Consider the following 17,978-nt stretch of genomic DNA (forward strand, 5'->3'; position numbering starts at 1 on the left):
CATATTTGATAAGCATGATACCACTGGCAGGGTGATACACTGCCACTCTTCCAACAGGCTCCATTGCGTACAGTGGCTCCTTGTCTCATTCCATCAGCTCTTCTTAGGGGCTGTCTCACATCACCAGGGGCTTAGGCAGTGGGAGCGCTGTTACCACTTCCTCAAGGTCCATGGGCAGTAGGCTGAAGATTCAGGAAGCCACATCCTTCTGTAATGTGGAAAGATCTACCATGTCAGATTTTGCCCATTCTAGAAACTACCATTTCTATTTTAGTGAAGAGGTGTTTGTGGCCATGTGGGTGGCATCCCTTAGGCATGCTATAATAGGAATGTGGGTACACAGGAGAACGAGGTCTTTCTGTAGAGTTGCCTCTGTAATGAAGCCCAATAAGCAATCAGAATTGATGTCCTAAGGGGTATAGCAAGCAGCTGTGGAGGGCAGCCATCTGGTCTGGAAGCCAAAAGGCAACCAGGCAATGTCGTGTTTAGTCCATAGACTCCAGGATGCATACATAGTACATGGTGGCTATTGCCTCAACCTGGAAGGAAGAGCCAGAGGGAACCAGGGGTAGGTCTTGATGAGTTGACTCTTGTGTCAATTGTAAAGTTTGTTGTAGGGCTTCTCCCTGATAAAATGTAAAGGATTTGTGTGTGGCTGCATAAATGGTGCTAGGTATGGTGGATAAGTGTGATGTGTATGCTTCCAAAATGTGAACAAAGCTAAGACATGTTGGGCTTGCCATAGTAGGAGGCTGAATCGTTAGCAATTGATATTTAACCACAAGTGGAATTCTTGGCCTTTAGGAGACCAATTAATGCCAAGAAATTCAGCAGTTGGTGGCTAGCCCTTGAACTTCATGTGGTACAGTAGCCCAGCTTCCATGTTGGAGGTGGGTTAGCAGCTGTTTTTAGACCTTGTGCTCCTCCAAGGAGTCCCAGATTAGAATGTCACCAATATAGTGCCAGATAGTTCAAGGGGACGCTGTAAGGGCATCCAGATCTTGTTGGCAAAGATTGTATATAATAGTTGGGCTGTTAAGATAGCTCATAGGTAGCTATGTAAAGGTATATTGGGTGCCTGTGGCTGGAATTTCTCAGTGATCAATACTAAATAAAACAAATTAGCTGGATGCCTCTGTTTAGGTTAGGCTAGCTCTCTGAGCTCAACAGTCCAACCACTGACATAGTAGACCAGCAGCTGGCCTCTCCTATTGGCATGAACATAGGGGAGTTGTCCTTCGCTCCCAGGACCTAATAGCTTGTACCTTTAGTTCTTGTTTGGGGAAAGGAGACAGAACCCTACCTTCCTGGTTAGCTCACCTAGGCTCAGTGCTGGAACTTCGTATGATTATAACAAATCACCTCCAGACCTGACACCCAGTGGAATCTCCTTTAGAGACCAATGGGAAACTTACTGCCTCAGACTAAGGCCTGTTGGTTGGTCTCTGGAGGAGACTCTGACCTTTTATAGCACTGACAGTGTAGGGGGATGATTCACAGCAGTACCTCGCCGCAGCATAAAGCAGTGCCACCGACCACCAGCCAGTAGTTGTTCCTTCCCAAAGAAATTGAGTGATTTAGGAGAGGAAGTTAATGACCAAGTCACAGCTGAAAGGATCTATATGGGGGTACAAATTGTAGCCACAATCCCATCCTGGTCGCCAATTGTGTTGTGGGCCCATAGCTGGTGTATTAAATTAAGAATATGCAGATTATGGCCTGCCAGACAAGGAGGGACAAGCCACCAACACAGGACGGCATGCATGTGAACTCCCACTTTGGGGAAATGAAAATCCCGGGGTCATTTTGATTGAAGATGGCAATTTTACACTCACACAAAAGAAGGAAGATTACAAGATTTATTACTTAGAGATCCCAGAAGTGGGGTGAAGATGAATGAGGAAGGCACTCAGTGAGCAGGGGGAAGGGCATTCCTCCATCCTGGATCATGAGTGAGCAGGAGATAGGAGGGTAGCAGACACCTATTATTTATAACGTTGTTGGGGCAGAGATCATCAATTTTCATGAGCTCAACTATATAAGTGCTTATTATAAAAGATGTCTGTGGGAAACACAGTGGTGACTTTTTGGTGAAGAATCCTAAAGCTCAGGTCTTTGTCTGACTGTGTAGACTCTGGGTGTGAGCAGGGTTGTCATACGATAAAATACCTAGATAGTAAGTCAAAATAGCTGTTTTCTCATCACATGTGCCTTGTACTTTTTTCTTCATAGGTAAACATAATGTATCAGGTAAAAGGAACTGTTGTTAAGTAGACCTTTAGTAATGCAGTGGTGAGGTATGTGGAAAGGGTAAGCATTCTATAGTTCTGTGATTTGATATCAGTCCTTTAGTGAGTCTCTACTTTTGAACTGTGACTTAAATGTCAGCTTTTTTTTTTTTCTTCCTCCTCTTATGTGGGACAGAATGGCTAGTGTGGTGTGGAGGATGTATTCCCCTTCTATCCTGTGGAATACTTGAGCTTACTAGACCTGGGGATTTTCTTTTCACCCATGTCGGTTAGGTTCTGATAATACCCCAGCAGATTAAGCTCTGGTTCATTCTTCTCTTCTGGGTGCAGGCCTTGTGAAGAATAGAATGATCTGGCATATTTCAGAATGGTTCCTTTTGTCTTCTTGAAAGCAGGCAGGGATTTTTCTCTAATATTTATTGCAAGAACCTGGTCCGTCTCCTAGAGGTAACACAAAAGTGTCAGGGTACCTCTATGCCTGGTTTCCCCTGGACTTGTCCACACTGAACCTCCAGCACTTCATCAACTGTTCAGGTTTTCCTACCCCAACGCTGCTTCCCACAGTAGTTACTGCTCAGTGGTTTCTGCTTCTGTAAGCCTGGATTCCCTGGATTTGCCTGTTTTCTTAGGGGTGGTGGTTTTTCTTATGTCCTTACCTTCCTTATCGATCCAAGAAGAGTTGTTTTTCCGACTGTTGTTAGGACAGGACTTTTAAGATTCTTACACATGGAACCCAAAACCAGAAGACCCTGAGATAGCCCTCTATAAGTCTTTTGGTATATTTATAACAAAAAGTTGGCGAAAACCATACCAGATTCAGATGTTTGAACGGTGAGTCTTTGAAACTATCCAATATTGGGTAATTCCCATGCTATCTAAACACTTCTCTAATGCATAAAATAAAATAAAAATTTTGCAGTTGAGAATTCTGATACTTGGGAATGTTGATACAAAAATTTCAGACTCCTCAAAAAAGAGTCTTGGACAGCAGTTATAATATCTCTTTTTTCATTTCCAGTCTTATTTGCTTGAGTCTTCTCTTTTTTTCTGTAGTGTAGCTAAAGGTTTGTTAATTTTGTTTATCTTTTCAAATAGCCAACTGTTAGTTTCATTGATTTTTTTCCTTTTGTTTTTGTGCTCTCTGATTGGTTTATTTCTGCTCAAATTTTTATTAGTTTCATCCTTCTACTAACTTTGGGCTTTGTTGTTTTTTTTTTTTCTTCTAGTTCCTTGAAGTATAAATTTAGGTTCTTTATTTGACAAAGAATAAATTTTTATTTTTTTAAATATAGGCATTTATAACTATAAACTTCCCTTTTAGTAATCCCATTACTGTGTTGTGTTTTTATTATTTGTCTCAAGATATTTTCTAATTTCCCTTTTGATTCCTTGTTTGACCCATTAATTGTGCAAGAGTACATTGTTTAATTTCTACATAATTGTAAATTTTCAGGTTTTCCTTCTATCATTGCATTTTGGTTTCATTCCATTGTGGTCAGAAAAGATACTTGGTATGATATTAGTCTTCTTGAATTAGTTAAACCTTGTTACTTGACCACACATGTGATCTATCCTGTGGAATATTCCATGTGCACTTGAGAAGTAGGTATATTTTGCTGCTGTTGGGTTTAGTTATCTATATATGTCTATTAGGATCATTTGGTCTATGATATTGTTCAAGTCCACTGTTTCTTTATTGAGTTTTCTGCCTGGATGTTCTATCCATTACTGAAACTGGGGTACTGAAGCTTGGTACTGTTTTTACTGCTATGTATTTCTTACTTCAATTCTTACAATATTTACTTTATATATTTAGTTGCTCTAATGTGTATGTGTATATATACTTATTTTTTCTGGATGAATTGACCCTTTATCATTATACAATGACCTTCTTTGTATCTTATGACAATTTTTGACTTAAACTCTGTTTTGTCTGGTATTAGTATAGCCTCTTTTGTCCTCTTTTGGTTACCATTTGCAGAGAATATTTTTTTGGTCACACATGTGATCTGTCCTGAAATAGATCTGTTCATTTTTGCCTCTGTTCATTTTCAGCCTATGTGTGCCCTTCATACTAACGTAAATCTATTGTAGGTGGCTTTTTCATCCATTCAGCCACTCTGTATCTTTTGATTGGGGGGTTTAATCCATTTATATTTTAAGTAATTAGTGATAGGAAAGGACTTAATCTTGCCATTTTATAAATTGTTTTCTGTCTTATAGTTCTTTTGTCCCTTTTTCCCTCTCTAGTTGTCTTACTTTGTGACATGTAAAGTTTTTGTAGGGAGAGCCTACTTTCTTTCTTTTTTTCATTTTGATCTTCCCTGGGTAGTTTCTTTGTGGCTACCATGAAGCTTACATATAACAAAGTCAAAAGATAAGAAGGGTTGGAGAAAATGTGGAGAAATTGGACTCCCTGTACTTTGCTGGAGAAAATGTAAAATGGTACAGCTGCTATGGAAGACAGAGTGGAGGTTCCTCAGAAATTTCAACATAGAATTACTGTATGATGCAGCAATCCTACTTCTGTGTATATATCCAAAAGAATTGAAATCAAGATTTTAAAGAGGTATCTGCACTTATAATATTAGTTATAGTAATAAAGATAAGGAAATAACTTACATGTTTATTGATGGGTAAGTGAATGAGGAAAATGTGGTACATTTATACAGTGGATGTTATTCAGTCTTAGAAAAGAAGGAAACCCTGCCATATGCAACAACATGAGTGAAGTGGAGGACATCATATTAAGTGAAATAAACTAGTCACAGGATAGCTGTATGATTCTATTTAAAAAAGATTTCTAAAATAGTTGAACTCACATAAAGAATAGAATGGTTATTGCCAGGGCTGTGAGGCAGAGGAAATGAATTGATGTTCAAATGGTATATAATTTCAGTTATGCAAGATGAACAAGGTCTAGATCTAGTTCACAACATAGTGCCCATAGTTAACAGTACTCTATTGCACACTTAAAAAAGGGATGTACCTTTGTCCAGAGGGCATATCTCATATACCACAAAAAAGGAAAAAAAAATATGTATGTAAAAGAATCTTGTGTGACAAATATAGATGCAAAATGTTTAAAATAAGAATTAATATCTGGTTCAGTATCATCTTTTTTTAAAATAACATATCACGAGCAAGTAGGACTTAGTCTAGCAAAGCAGTATTAGGTAATTTATAAACATATATTTTTTCATTAGCCGGAAAACCACAATTATTTTGTAGGCTTCAAGTAGGTATTTGGGAATAAAAGTAAAAAGTGAAAATCTGTTCTCAATTAAAAAATATTTCTTTAAATTAGAGTAGAAGAACAGTGTCTCCATATGATAAAGAATATGTATTCGAAATTACCCATTAGCATAATCAAAGGTCAATGCTTTTTTATGCATATAAAACATTTGTGAATGATGTTTCCAAAAATGGCGAACTAGGGAACTTTAGGGCTCCATTCCTGCACAGAAAAGTCTAATAGGCTAGCAACATTTGTCAGAGTCCACTTTTGCGAACTATGGGCTCTAGTCAAAATTTAGAAGTAAACCAGGAACAATTACTGAAGTAAAGAGCTGTTGCACTTCAGTAAGAGAGCGCTGTGATTGCCCACCTGCCGTCCCTCAATTTAGGGTAGCTTTTAAGATGACAGGTCGCACTCCTGGTGTGGGTTAGTATTTACAAAGGACAAAATACAAACCTTTTTCTTTCTTTCTTTTTTAATTTTTATATTTCAGAGAGAGAGAGAGCAAATGAGTGGGGGAGAGGGACAGAGGGAGAGGGAGAGGGAGAGAATCCCAAGCAGGCTCCACACTCAGCATGGAGCCCGACATAGGGCTTGATCCCATGACCCTGGGATCATGACTTGAACCAAAATCAAGAGTTGGTTGCTCAAATGACTGAACCATCCAAGTGCTCATATATATACCCTTTTCTTAAAAAATGTTGTGAAGTGTTTTAACTTGTCTGTCTCCCTGAAGGACCTCATTAAGAGCTTTCGCAGGGCAGAGGCAGCTTCCCTGCCGGTGTTTATCAAAAACATTTAATGTCCAAAGCATTGGCTGTAGCACCCTGGGCCTGGGGATAACTGGGTAAACAGTAAGGCACACTGAAAGGCTTAGGAAGGAAGTCGTTGAGAAAGGGGAATACTTGTGCAGGGAAGGGACTTTTAAAGGCTCCTGCTTATATTGGGGAATTGAGAAGACCGTGTGCACGCCCTGGGCTACTCTCCTTCTCAGAAAGGGCCTGAGAAGACCTTAAACTTTAATTTTTGGCTGACCTTTCAGGCTTTGTGTTGCCCAAGAGAGAAGTGGAGTGTGAGGCAGTATTGTAAATAACCTGGCCAGGTAGTGAAGATGTGCCCTAACATGGAGAAAATCAGAAAAGACTGGTAGAGGTTTTTTTCTCTTTCAGTTTTTTATTTTGAAATCCTATTTATATTTCTCCTTTATTGCTTGTGCTTTTGGTGTCTTTTTAAGAAATCATAGCATAACTCAGTACTACAAAGATTTATCATTTTCTTCAGAGATACTTAGTTTTAGTTCTTATATTTAGATCTATGATCTCTTTTGAGGCAAATATAAAATTTATCTTTGAAACTTCTGGTAAAATATATATAATACAAAATTTACCATCTTAACTCTTTTTAAGTGTGCAATTAGTTGTGTTGACAATGTTGACACTGCTGTACAACTAATCTCCAGAGCTCTTCTTGTAAAACTGAAACTGTATCCATTCACCATAGTGCCCCATTCCCCTTTCTCCCCACCCACTCGCAACCACCATTCCAGTTTCTTTCTCCATGAATTTGACTCCTTTTGGTATTTCATAGAAGAGCGATCTTGCAGTATTTGTTTGTGACTGGCTTATGTCACTTAGCATTATATCCTCAAGGTTCATCCGTGTTGTAGCATATGTGAGTTTCTTTTTGAAAGCTGAATAATATTCCATTGGGTGGCAATACCACATTTTGTTTATCCATTTATCATCCGTCAGTGGACACTTGAGTTGCTTCCACCTTTTGGTTGTTTGTGAATAGTCCTGCTGTGAATATGAATGTACAAATATCTCCTTGAGACCCGCTTTTTAATTTTTTGGGGTATAGACCAAGAAATTGAATTGCTGGGTCATATGGTCATATGTTTTTAAGTGTTTGTGAAACTCTTGTACTCTTTTTCCACAGCAGCTACACCATTTTACATTCCCACCAGCAGTGCATAAGGATCCTAAGTTTTCTTCGTCCTTTCCAACCCTTGTTATTTTGTTTTTGTTTTGTTTTATTTTGATAATAGCCATCCTACAGGTGTAAAGTGATATCTCATTGCTTTTGATTTGCATTTTCTTGATGCTTAATTATGTTCCTTATGATTAATCATGTACTTGTTGGCCAGTTGTATATCTTCTTTGGAGCACAGTCTGTTCAAGATGTTTGCCAATTTTTGAAGTGGCTTTTTTTTTTGAGTTAGAAGAATTCTTTATATATTCTAGATTTTAACCCTTTATCAGATATATTACTTGCAATTATTTTTTTTGATAGACGTTTCATTTTTACTAAGAACTTAAGAAAACAAAGATGTTTTTTAAACATAAGTTTTAAACATAAAACATAAGTTTTAAACATAAGTTTTAACATGATGAATTTCCTAACTTTACACTTACTTAGAAGTTCAAGGTGAGAAAATTATTATATATCACCTTCATCACCATTGAGCATTTAATGACGTTAGAACATAAGTTGGAATTTGTTTCTTCCAGGCCAGAAATACTGAGAGAACTCTTTTTTTTTATTTAAGTAGTTTATTGTCAAATTAGTTTCTATACAACACCCAGTGCTCTTCCCCACAAGTGCCCTCCTCCATCACCACCACAACTTGCAATTATTTATACCATTTTGTAAGTTGCTGTTTTACTCTATTGATTGTATACTTTGATGCACTGAAGTTTTAAATTTAATATGTCATATATTTCATATAATTATATTTTTATATATATAATCTATATACTTTTACTTGTGCTGCCTGTACCCATGGAGACCATTTTAATATATAGAATTGAAAAGACTGTTGTTTTCTCATGATTTTTTTTTTGGGCCCTTTGTTGAAGATCAGATCTCCATAAATATTAATATTTATTTATGGACTACCAGTTCTATTCCCTTGATCTGCATCTTGTGCCAGTACTAACCCTGTTTTGATTACTCTAGCAGTATAGTAAGTTTGAAATCAGAACATGAGTCCTCCTACTTTGTTCATCATTTTTAAGATTGGTTTGGTTACTAATGGAGTGCTGCATAAAATTGTAATGTATGGGTCATTGGGAAGAAGGAGTAAATATCTTTTGGTAAGTATAAATCTAATGATACTCAGTTTTAAGAGGCTGGACCAAATTTAGGTTTATCAGCTTAGAATATCTATTTCCCAGTGATTTGTCAGGTGGTGTCAGAGTAATAAGAAGCCATGGAATAGAAATAGCTTTTTAAAGTGTTAGTTTTGTCCAGTGGTGTTTAATTAATTTATGGGCATTTAAAAATTTTAGCATTTTATTTTGAAGTAATTGTTGATTCACATGCAGTAGTAAGAAATAATACAGAAATAATGCTTTTACCCTTTGCTGAGTTTCCACCAATGATAACATCTTGCACATCCGTAATAATACATCACAACCAGATGTAGTCAAGATACTTAACATTTCCATCACCACAAGGGTCCCTTATGTTGCCCTGTAATAGCTACATCCACTTCTCTCTTGTCCTCACCCCTTTCTTAACCCCTAGCAATCATTAATATGGTTGCCATTTCTATAATTTTGTCACTTCAACAGTGTCATATAAATGAAATCATACAGTATGCAACCGTTTAGTTTTGGCTTTTTTCACGCAGTGTAATTCTCTGGAGAATATCCAGGTTGTTGTGTGTATCAGTTATCTGTTCCTTTTTATCAATGTGTTGTATTCCATGGTATGGATATACCACATTTTGTTTAAATGTTTACCTATTAAATGATATCTTAGTTGTTTTCCAGATGTTGGCTGTTACAAATAAAGCTACTGTAAACGCTCATGTGCAGATTTTTAGTGAAAATAAGTCTTTTTTTTTTTTCTTCCTGTGGGTTAAATGCCCAGAAAAGCCATTGCTGGGTCATATGGTAGTTATATAATATATATTTAGTTTTTTGAGAAACTATCACACCATATTCCAGGGTAGTGATACTCCCAGCAGTGTGTGTGAATAGTGTGTGATACCTTATTTGAGTATAGTTGACACAAGACTATATTAGTTTAAGTTGTACAACATAGTGATTCAACAAGTTTAAACATTATGCTCTGCTCATCACAAGGATAGCTACCATCTTTCACCATATGTCATTACAATGTCATTGACTATATTCCTATGCTGTACCTTTTATTCCTGTGACTTATTCATTCCAGAACTGGGGGCCAGTCTTCCACCCCTCTTCCTTCTGGCAACTATGAGTTTGTTCTCTGTGTTTACTTATCTGACTGCTTTTTGTTTATTCATTTACTTGTTTGTTTTTATATTCCACATATTAGTGAAATCATATGTTATTAATCTTTTTCAGCCTGACTTATTTCAGTTAGCATAATATCCTCTAGGTCTGTCCATGTTGTAATGAGTGACATGAACTTGTCTATTTTTGTGGCTGCATAATATTCAGCTGTGTGTGTGCCTGGGTGTGTACACACACCACATCTTCCTTATCCATTCATCTATCAATGGACTTTTAGATTGTTTGCATATCTGGGCTATTGGAAATACTGCAATAAACATAGGGGTGTGATGGCTTCCTGAGCACATGGTTTGAGACATTCACTTGGGAGGGAGAGATTAGGGTGTTGTCATTCTCCCCACCCCCATCGCCAATGTGGTTGGGCTTCAGGGAACAGGACAGCAGCCCCCAGTGGAGGTGGGACCCACTTAAACCAAACCCTGCCCTTCTGTGCCTGCTAACTGCTTATTTACCTGACACAGACTAACACTGAGTGAACCAGATGGCCTTTCCTCCAGACCAGCACTGCCGCCGGTCCCAAGTGCCAACAGACAACTGTCCTGTGGTTTTGTGTGTTAGTCTGTTACTCTCTTATTTTCCCCCCTTCTCTTCACTTTGCTTCTCTTCTTTTCTCTTCTCTTCTTTTTCTTTCTACCCTCTTCTTTTTTTCCTTTGGAATCAGGCTCATAGTTTCCAATTTGATTTTTGGTTAATTCATACATTATAGATATAAAAAATCTCCCAACAAATAAGAGTTTTGGGCCAGGTGACTTCCCAGGGGAATTCTAACAGACATTTAAAGCAGAGTTAATACCTATTCTTCTCAATCTGTTCCAAAAAATAGACGTGGAAGGAATGCTTCCAGACTCATTCTATGACCCAGCATTACCTTGATTCTCAAACCAGAGACCCCACTAAAAAGAATTGCAGGCCAATATCCCTAATGAATGTGGATGTAAAAATTCTAAACAAGATACTAGCAAATCGAATTCAACAGTATATTAAAAACAGTTATTCACCACAATCAAGTGGGATTCATTCCTGGGCTGCAGAGCTGGTTCAGTATTCACAAATCAATCAGTGTGATACATCACATTAATAGAAGAAAGGAAAAGAACCATATGATCCTGTCAATAGATGTGGAAAAAGCATTTGACAAAATACAGCATCCTTTCTTAATAAAAATCCTCAAGAAAGTTGGGATAGAAGGAACATACCTTAACATCATAAAAGCCCACATATGAAAGGCCTACAGCTAATATCATCCTCAATGGGAACAAACTGATAGCTTTCCCTGTGAGATCAACAGCGCCACAGGGATGTCCATTCTCACCACTGTTGTTCAACACAGTGTAGGAAGTCCTAGCCTCAGTAATCAGACAACAAACAAAAGGTATCCAGATTAGCAAAGAAGAAGTGAAACTTTCTTTCTTTGCAGACAATATGATGCTCTATATGGAAAACACGAAGGACTCCACCAAAAAACTGCTAGAGTTGATACATGAGTTCAGCAAAGTCACAGGATATTCAATCAATGTACAGAAATTGGTTGCATTTCTATACGCCAATAATGAAGCAATAGAAAGAGATATCAGAGAATCAATCCTATTTGCAATTGCACCAAGAACCATAAGATACCTAGGAATAAACCTAACTAAAAAGGTAAAAGATCTGTACACTGAAAACCTATACAAAGCTTATGAAAGAAATTGAAGACGCAAAGAAATGCAAAAACATTCTGTGCTCCTGGATAGGAGGAACAAATATTGTTAAAATGTCTATGCTATCCAAAGCAATCAAACACGTTCAAGGCAATCCCAATCAAAATAGTACCAGCATTCTTCACAGAGCTAGAACAGTTCTAAAATTTGTATGGAACCAGAAAAGACCAAAGTAATGTTGAAAAAGAAAAGCAAAGCTGGAGGCATCACAATTTCATACTTCAGCCTATATTAGAAAGTTGTAATTATCAGGACAGTATGGTATGGGCACAAAAACACATAGACCAAATGGAATAGAATAGAAAACCCAGAAATGGACCCACAAATGTATGACCAACCAATCAACAAAGCAGGAAAGAGTATCCAATGGAAAAAAAGTCCAGCAAATGATGTTGGGAGAATTGGACAGAACATGTAGAAGGATGAAACTGGACCATTTTCTTACAGCATACACAAAAATAAGATGGATGAAAAACTTAAATGTGAGACAGGAAAGCATTAAAATCCCACAGGAGAACACAGGCGGCAACCTCTTTGACCTAGGTTGCAGCAGCTTCTTGCTTGACAGATCTCTGAAGGCGAGAGAAAGAAAAGCAAAGATTAAATATTGGGACCCTGTCAAGATAAAAGCTTCTGCACAAGGAAGGAAACAGTCAGCAAAACTAAAAGGCAACCTGTGGAATGGGAGAAGATATTTGCAAATGACATATTGGATAAAAGGTTACTATCAGAAATCTATAAAGAACTTAGAAACACAATGCCCGAAAAACAATCCAGTAATGAATGGGCAGAAGACATAAGTAGGCACTTTTCCAAAGAAGACATCCAGATAGCAAACAGACACATGAAAAGGTGCTCAGCGTCACTCATCATCAGGGAAATACAAATCAAAACCACACTGAGATGCCACTTCACACCAGTCAGAATGGCTAACATTAACAACTCAGGAAACAACAGATGTTGGCGAGGATGTGGAGAAAGGGGAACCCTTTTGCACTGTTGCTGGGAATGCAAACTGGTGCTGCCATTCAGGAAGACAGTGTGGAGGTTCCTCAAAGAAATTATGAATATAATTACTCTATAACCCAACACTATTCCTGTACTATTAGGAATATATCCAAAGGATGTAGGAGTGCTGATTCAAAAGGGCATGCACCCCAGTGTTTATAGCAGCACTATCAGCCATAGTCAAATTATGGAAAGAGCCCAAATGTCCATTAACTAATGAATGGATTAAGATGATGTGGTGTGTGTACACCAACACACACACATACAGACAGACATGCAGACATATATAATGGAATACTACTCGGTCATGAAAAAGCATGAAATCTTGACATTTGCAACAATGTGGATGGAATTGGAGGGTATCATGTTAAGCAAAATAAGTCAGAGAAGGATATGTGATTTCACTCATAACTGTAACTTGAGAAACTTAACAGATGATCATAGGGTAAGGTAAGGAAAAGTAAGATGCAGAGAGGGAGGCAAACCATAAGAGACTCTTAAATACAAAGAACAAACTGAGGGTTGATGGCATGGGGAAAATGGGTCCATTGAGAGCACTTGTTGGCATGAGCACTGAGTGTTCTATGTAAGTGATAAATCATGGGAATCTAATCCTGAAGCCCAAACTACACTGTATATTAGTTTACTTGACAAAATATTAAAAAAAATAAAAAAAATTCAGGTCTTAATTAAACCCCCTTGATTAAGGTTAGTCCTAGGAATTTTATTAAATTTGGTGCAGTTATAAATAGGATTATTTTCTTAATATCTCTTCCTGCTACTTCACTATTAGCATATAGAAATGGAACAAATTTCTGTATATTTTGTGTCCTATGAGTTTACTGAATTCATTTATCAGTTCTAGTAGTTCTTTTATAGAGTCTTTAGGATATTATGCCATTACAAATAGTGGAAGTTTTACTTTTTCCTTATGAGTTGGAAGCCTTTTATTTCTTTTTCTTATATGATTTACTGTGGCTAGGACTTCCTATACTAGGTTGAATTAAACTGGTGAGAGTGGATATCCTTATCTTGTTCCTGACCTCAGGGGGAAAGCTCTAATTTTCACCATTGAGTATGATAGTATAGCTGTGGGTTTTTCATATATGGCTTTTTTTTTTTTTGAGGTATGTTCTCTTTAAACCTACTTTGTTTAGAGTTTTTATCATGAATGGATGCATCTGTTTTATCAGATGCTTTTTGTGAGTTTATTGAGATGCTCATATTGTTTTCACTCTTTCTCTTGTTAATATGATGGTACTAAACAATGAATGGGTCAACCCAGAAGTCAAAAAAGAAATAAAGAAGTACGTGGAGACAAATGAAAGTGATAACAGTGTTCCAAAATCTTTGGGATATAGTAAAAACAGTTCTCAGAGGGAAGATTATAGCAATACAGGGTTACTTGAAGAAGCAAGAGAAATCTCAAATAAATAACCTAACCTTATACCTAAAGATCTGGAGAAAGAAGAACAAAGTCCAGAGCCAGAGGAATGAAGGAAGTAACAATTAGAGTAAGACTAAATGTGGGGCACCCGGGTGGCTCAGTCAGTTAAGCATCTGTCTTTGGCTCAGGTCTTGATCTCACGGTTCATGAGTTAGAGCCTCACGTCAGTCTGTGTGCTGACAGCGCAGACCCTGGAGCCTATTTCACATTCTGCATCTGTTGTTCTCTCTGCGCCTCCCCCACTTTGCTCTGTCTCTCCCTCTTTCTCTCTAAGATAAATAAACATTAAAAAAGAGGTTTTTAAAAAAGGAATAAAATAATAGAAGTGATCAATGAAACCAGGAGCTGTCAAAAGGTTAACAAAATTGATAAATCTTTGGTGAGACTTATCAAGAAAAGAAGAAAGAGGACTGAAATAAATAAAATTAGAAATGAAGGAGGAAAATTAACAACCAATACCATAGAAATAAAAAGGATTATAAGAATATTATTAAAAACTGTATGCCAACAGTTGGACAACCTGGAAGAAATGGATAAATTCCTTAGAAACATATCACCTTCCAAAGCTAAATCAGGAAAAAGAACATTTGAACAGACCAATTAGTAGCAATGAAATCAGTCAATAATAAATTCTCAACAAACGAAAGCCCAGGACCAGATTCACAGGTAAAATTCTACCAAACATTTAAACATTTAAAGAGGAATTAGTCTATTCTCAAACTGTTCCAAAAAACAGATATGGAAGTTAACTTCCAGATTCATTCTACGATGCTAGCATTACTTTGATACCAAATTGTTTAAAGAACAGTAAAAAAAAAAAAAAAAAAAAAAGACTGTAGGCCAGTATCTCTGATTAACATAGATGCAAAAATCTTAACAAAATATTAGCAAACCGAAGCTAACAATACATTAAAAAAAAATCATTCACTGTGATCAAGTGGTATTTATTCCTGGGATATGAGGGTGGCTCGGTATTTGCAAATAAATGTGATTCGTCACATTAATGTGCAAAAGGATAAAAACCATGTGATCATCTCAGTAGATGCAAAAGAATCATTGTAATTTTAATTTGTGTTTTCTTAATGATGTTGAACATGTTATTGTGTCCCTATTTCCTATCTCTTTTCTAGTCATTGAAATGTTCTGGGTTTTACCCATTTTTGTAACTGAGCTGTCTTTTATACATTTTAGATAAAAGTCTCATTGGTTATGAGATTTACAAAATTTTCTTCCAGCCTATAGCTGGGAGAAAGAGGGGCATGTCATTGCTGGTGAATGGAAAAGTACAGTCTCCCTGTGTGGTCTCCACTGATACCACAGGAAGGGTAGCTCATTACCAGCCGTTGGGATAAAAATAATTCCTGTTCTCCTGCTTGGTCATCTCTAATACCTTGGCTTGGATATTGGGGTGCCTTGTAATTGCTTAGCAAGGGTAGAGGTTTAGGTTCCTCACTTGGCTTTTGCTGGTGTTGGAGAGGCAGTCTTTTTTCTGTGGTGTTTGGCTGGAATAGAGCAGTTATGGCCTAGAAGTTTTCAGTCTTGCTAGACTTCACCTTTACTGGTTTTTTTTTTTTGTTTGTTTTGTTTTTTTTTTTTAAGCAAATGAGGGTAGGTTTTTATTAGAGCCTTTGTCTATGCCCTTTGTTCCTGTGTTGCTGGCTTCTTTATCTCCTAAATCTGGAATAGATGAGGTTAAAAAAAAAAATCCTGGGATTTCATTACCATGTTATTCCTTAGGTCCCAAGATTCCCTAGTCAGCCTATCTTCTCTACATCTTAGATTCATCTTCTTCTTTTTAATGTTTATTTTTGAGAGAGAGAGAGAGAGAGAGAGAGAGGGACAGAGCACAAACAGGAGAGAGGAAGACACAGAATCCGAAGCAGGTTCCAGGCTCTGAGCTATCAGCACAGAGCCTGATGCTAGGCTCGAACCAACAAACCGCAAGCTTATGACCTGAGCCAGTCAAATGCTTAACTGACTGAGCCCTACCCAGGTGTCCCTACGTCTTTCAGATCATTCTTTTTTTGTTTTTGTTTTTAATTTATTTTTGAGAGACAGAGACAGTGCTAGCAGGGCAGGGTCAGAGAGAGAGGGAGATAAAGGATCTGAAGCAGGCTCCAGGCTCTGAGCTAGCTGTCAGCACAGAGCCCGACGCAGGGCTCGAACCCACGAATGTGAGATCATGACCTGAGCTGAAGCTGGATGCTTAACCGACTGAGCCACCCAGGTGCCCCTTCAGATCATTCTTAAATTTGTTTTATATATAATGTCTAGGACTTTCAGTTATACTTATGGAATAGGGAAAAATACAACTACTTCATTACGTCAAAGGTGGCAGCAGAGGAGCCTGGATGGCTCAGTCTGTTAAGTATCTGACTCTTGATTTCATCTCAGGTCATGATCTCTCAGTTTGTGAGATTGAGCCCCATATCGGGCTTTCTGCCAGCATGGAGCCTGCTTGGGATTCTTTCTCTCTGTCCTTCCCTGGTCTTACTCACTCTCTCTCAAAATAAAGAGAGCTGGGGAGAGTGAGGGACACAAATCATGAGAGACTATTGAATACTGAAAACAAACCATGGACTGAAGAGGGAGTGGGGAGGGAGGGAAGGGGAGGGAGGGAAGGGATTGATGGTCATGGTGGGGGGCACTTGTGGGGAGAAGCACTGGGTGTTATATGGAAACCATTTTGACAATAAACTATTATTAAAAAAATAAAAAAAATTTTAAAAAGAAGTGGCAGAGTAATTTAAGGTATTTTTCTTTTAAATCAGATGTGACTATTATCATCAAATAGGATTCCAAGTAATGACTGTATAGGTAAAACACAAATCTCAAAGAAATTTTATATTTATGGTAGTTTTAGGTTCTGATCCTATAGCCTAGGAAGAAGTACTAGTTCTTTTTCCTATTCTCAGGAAAAGAACTTATTTTCCTTATTCTTTTTTGTAAAATACTAGGGTTTAGGCCAAGCATCTGTAATGAAGAGACCCAAAAATACAATGGTCAAATAAGGTAGAATTTTATTTTTCTTTGATATGATAGTCTGGGGCAGGAAAGGGAGCTCTGCTCCTTGAATTTATCCAAAAACTCAGGCTGCCTTGGCAGCTGGGCCATTTTTACACATGGCTTCTGAGATTGTTTTAGATACTATCATTTTTAACTGGCAAGAGTAATGATGATGCTAGTGATGGTGGTAGTAAGGGAACATGGAGGTCAAGAATTTTCTTTTTTGGGGCTCCTGGGTGGCTCAGTTGGTTAAGCCTCCGGCTTCGGCTCAGGTCATGATCTCACATTTGTGGGTTCGAGCCCCACGTCAGGCTCTGTGCTGACAGCTAGCTCAGAGCCTGGAGCCTGGTTCCAATTCTGTGCCTCTCTCTTTCTCTTCTCCTCCCCGCTCATGCTCTGAATCTGTCTCATAAATAAATAAAACATTAAAAAAAGAAAATTCTTTATTTAAAAAAATTGTTTTAGCATTTCTTTTTGAGAGAGAGAGTGTGGATGCAAGCAGGAAAGGGGCAGAAAGAGAGGGAGACACAGAATCCAAAGCAGGCTCCAAAGCTATCAGCACAGAGCCCAATGCGGGACTCAAACTCATAGACCGCAAGATTTGAGCCAAAGTCAGATGCTTAGCCAACCGAGCCACCCAGGGCCCCCCAAAATTTAGTTTTCTAAGGACAGGAAGCAGAAATTATATTTATAGCTTTTGCTCATATCCCATTGGCCTCAACCTAGTCTTATGTAGTTCCCCTAACTACAAAGGAAACTGGAAAGGTCTCCACCTTTGTGGCTATGTGACCAGCACATGGTTAGGGTAAGAGACTTCTGTTACTAAAAGAAAAATGGTGAGAATATTAGGGGACAGTTGTCATCTTTACATTTGTTACTTTAGTGAAACATTTTTTAGAAGAAATTAGCCGCGTGGTTGTAATTATCATGAGCCATTTTATCCTATAGTTAACTGTCCTTTTTTGTTGTTGTATTCTTACTTGTTTTATTGTAAAAGATAAACAGGACCTTTGTGGTCAGTCTTAGCCTGGGTATATAACTGGTTTT

The 17,978-nt window shown here is 37.8% G+C and overlaps 1 protein-coding gene across 1 annotated transcript in view; it reads left to right on the top strand.

Annotated features, from left to right (window-relative positions):
- ALMS1 (ALMS1 centrosome and basal body associated protein) overlaps window positions 1-17,978 on the top strand; it is a 129,803-nt gene that overhangs the window by 35,407 nt on the left and 76,418 nt on the right. The window lies entirely within an intron of this gene.

Source organism: Suricata suricatta, chromosome 4, assembly GCF_006229205.1.
Source record: "Suricata suricatta isolate VVHF042 chromosome 4, meerkat_22Aug2017_6uvM2_HiC, whole genome shotgun sequence".
In the NCBI taxonomy this organism is placed as follows: domain Eukaryota; kingdom Metazoa; phylum Chordata; class Mammalia; order Carnivora; family Herpestidae; genus Suricata; species Suricata suricatta.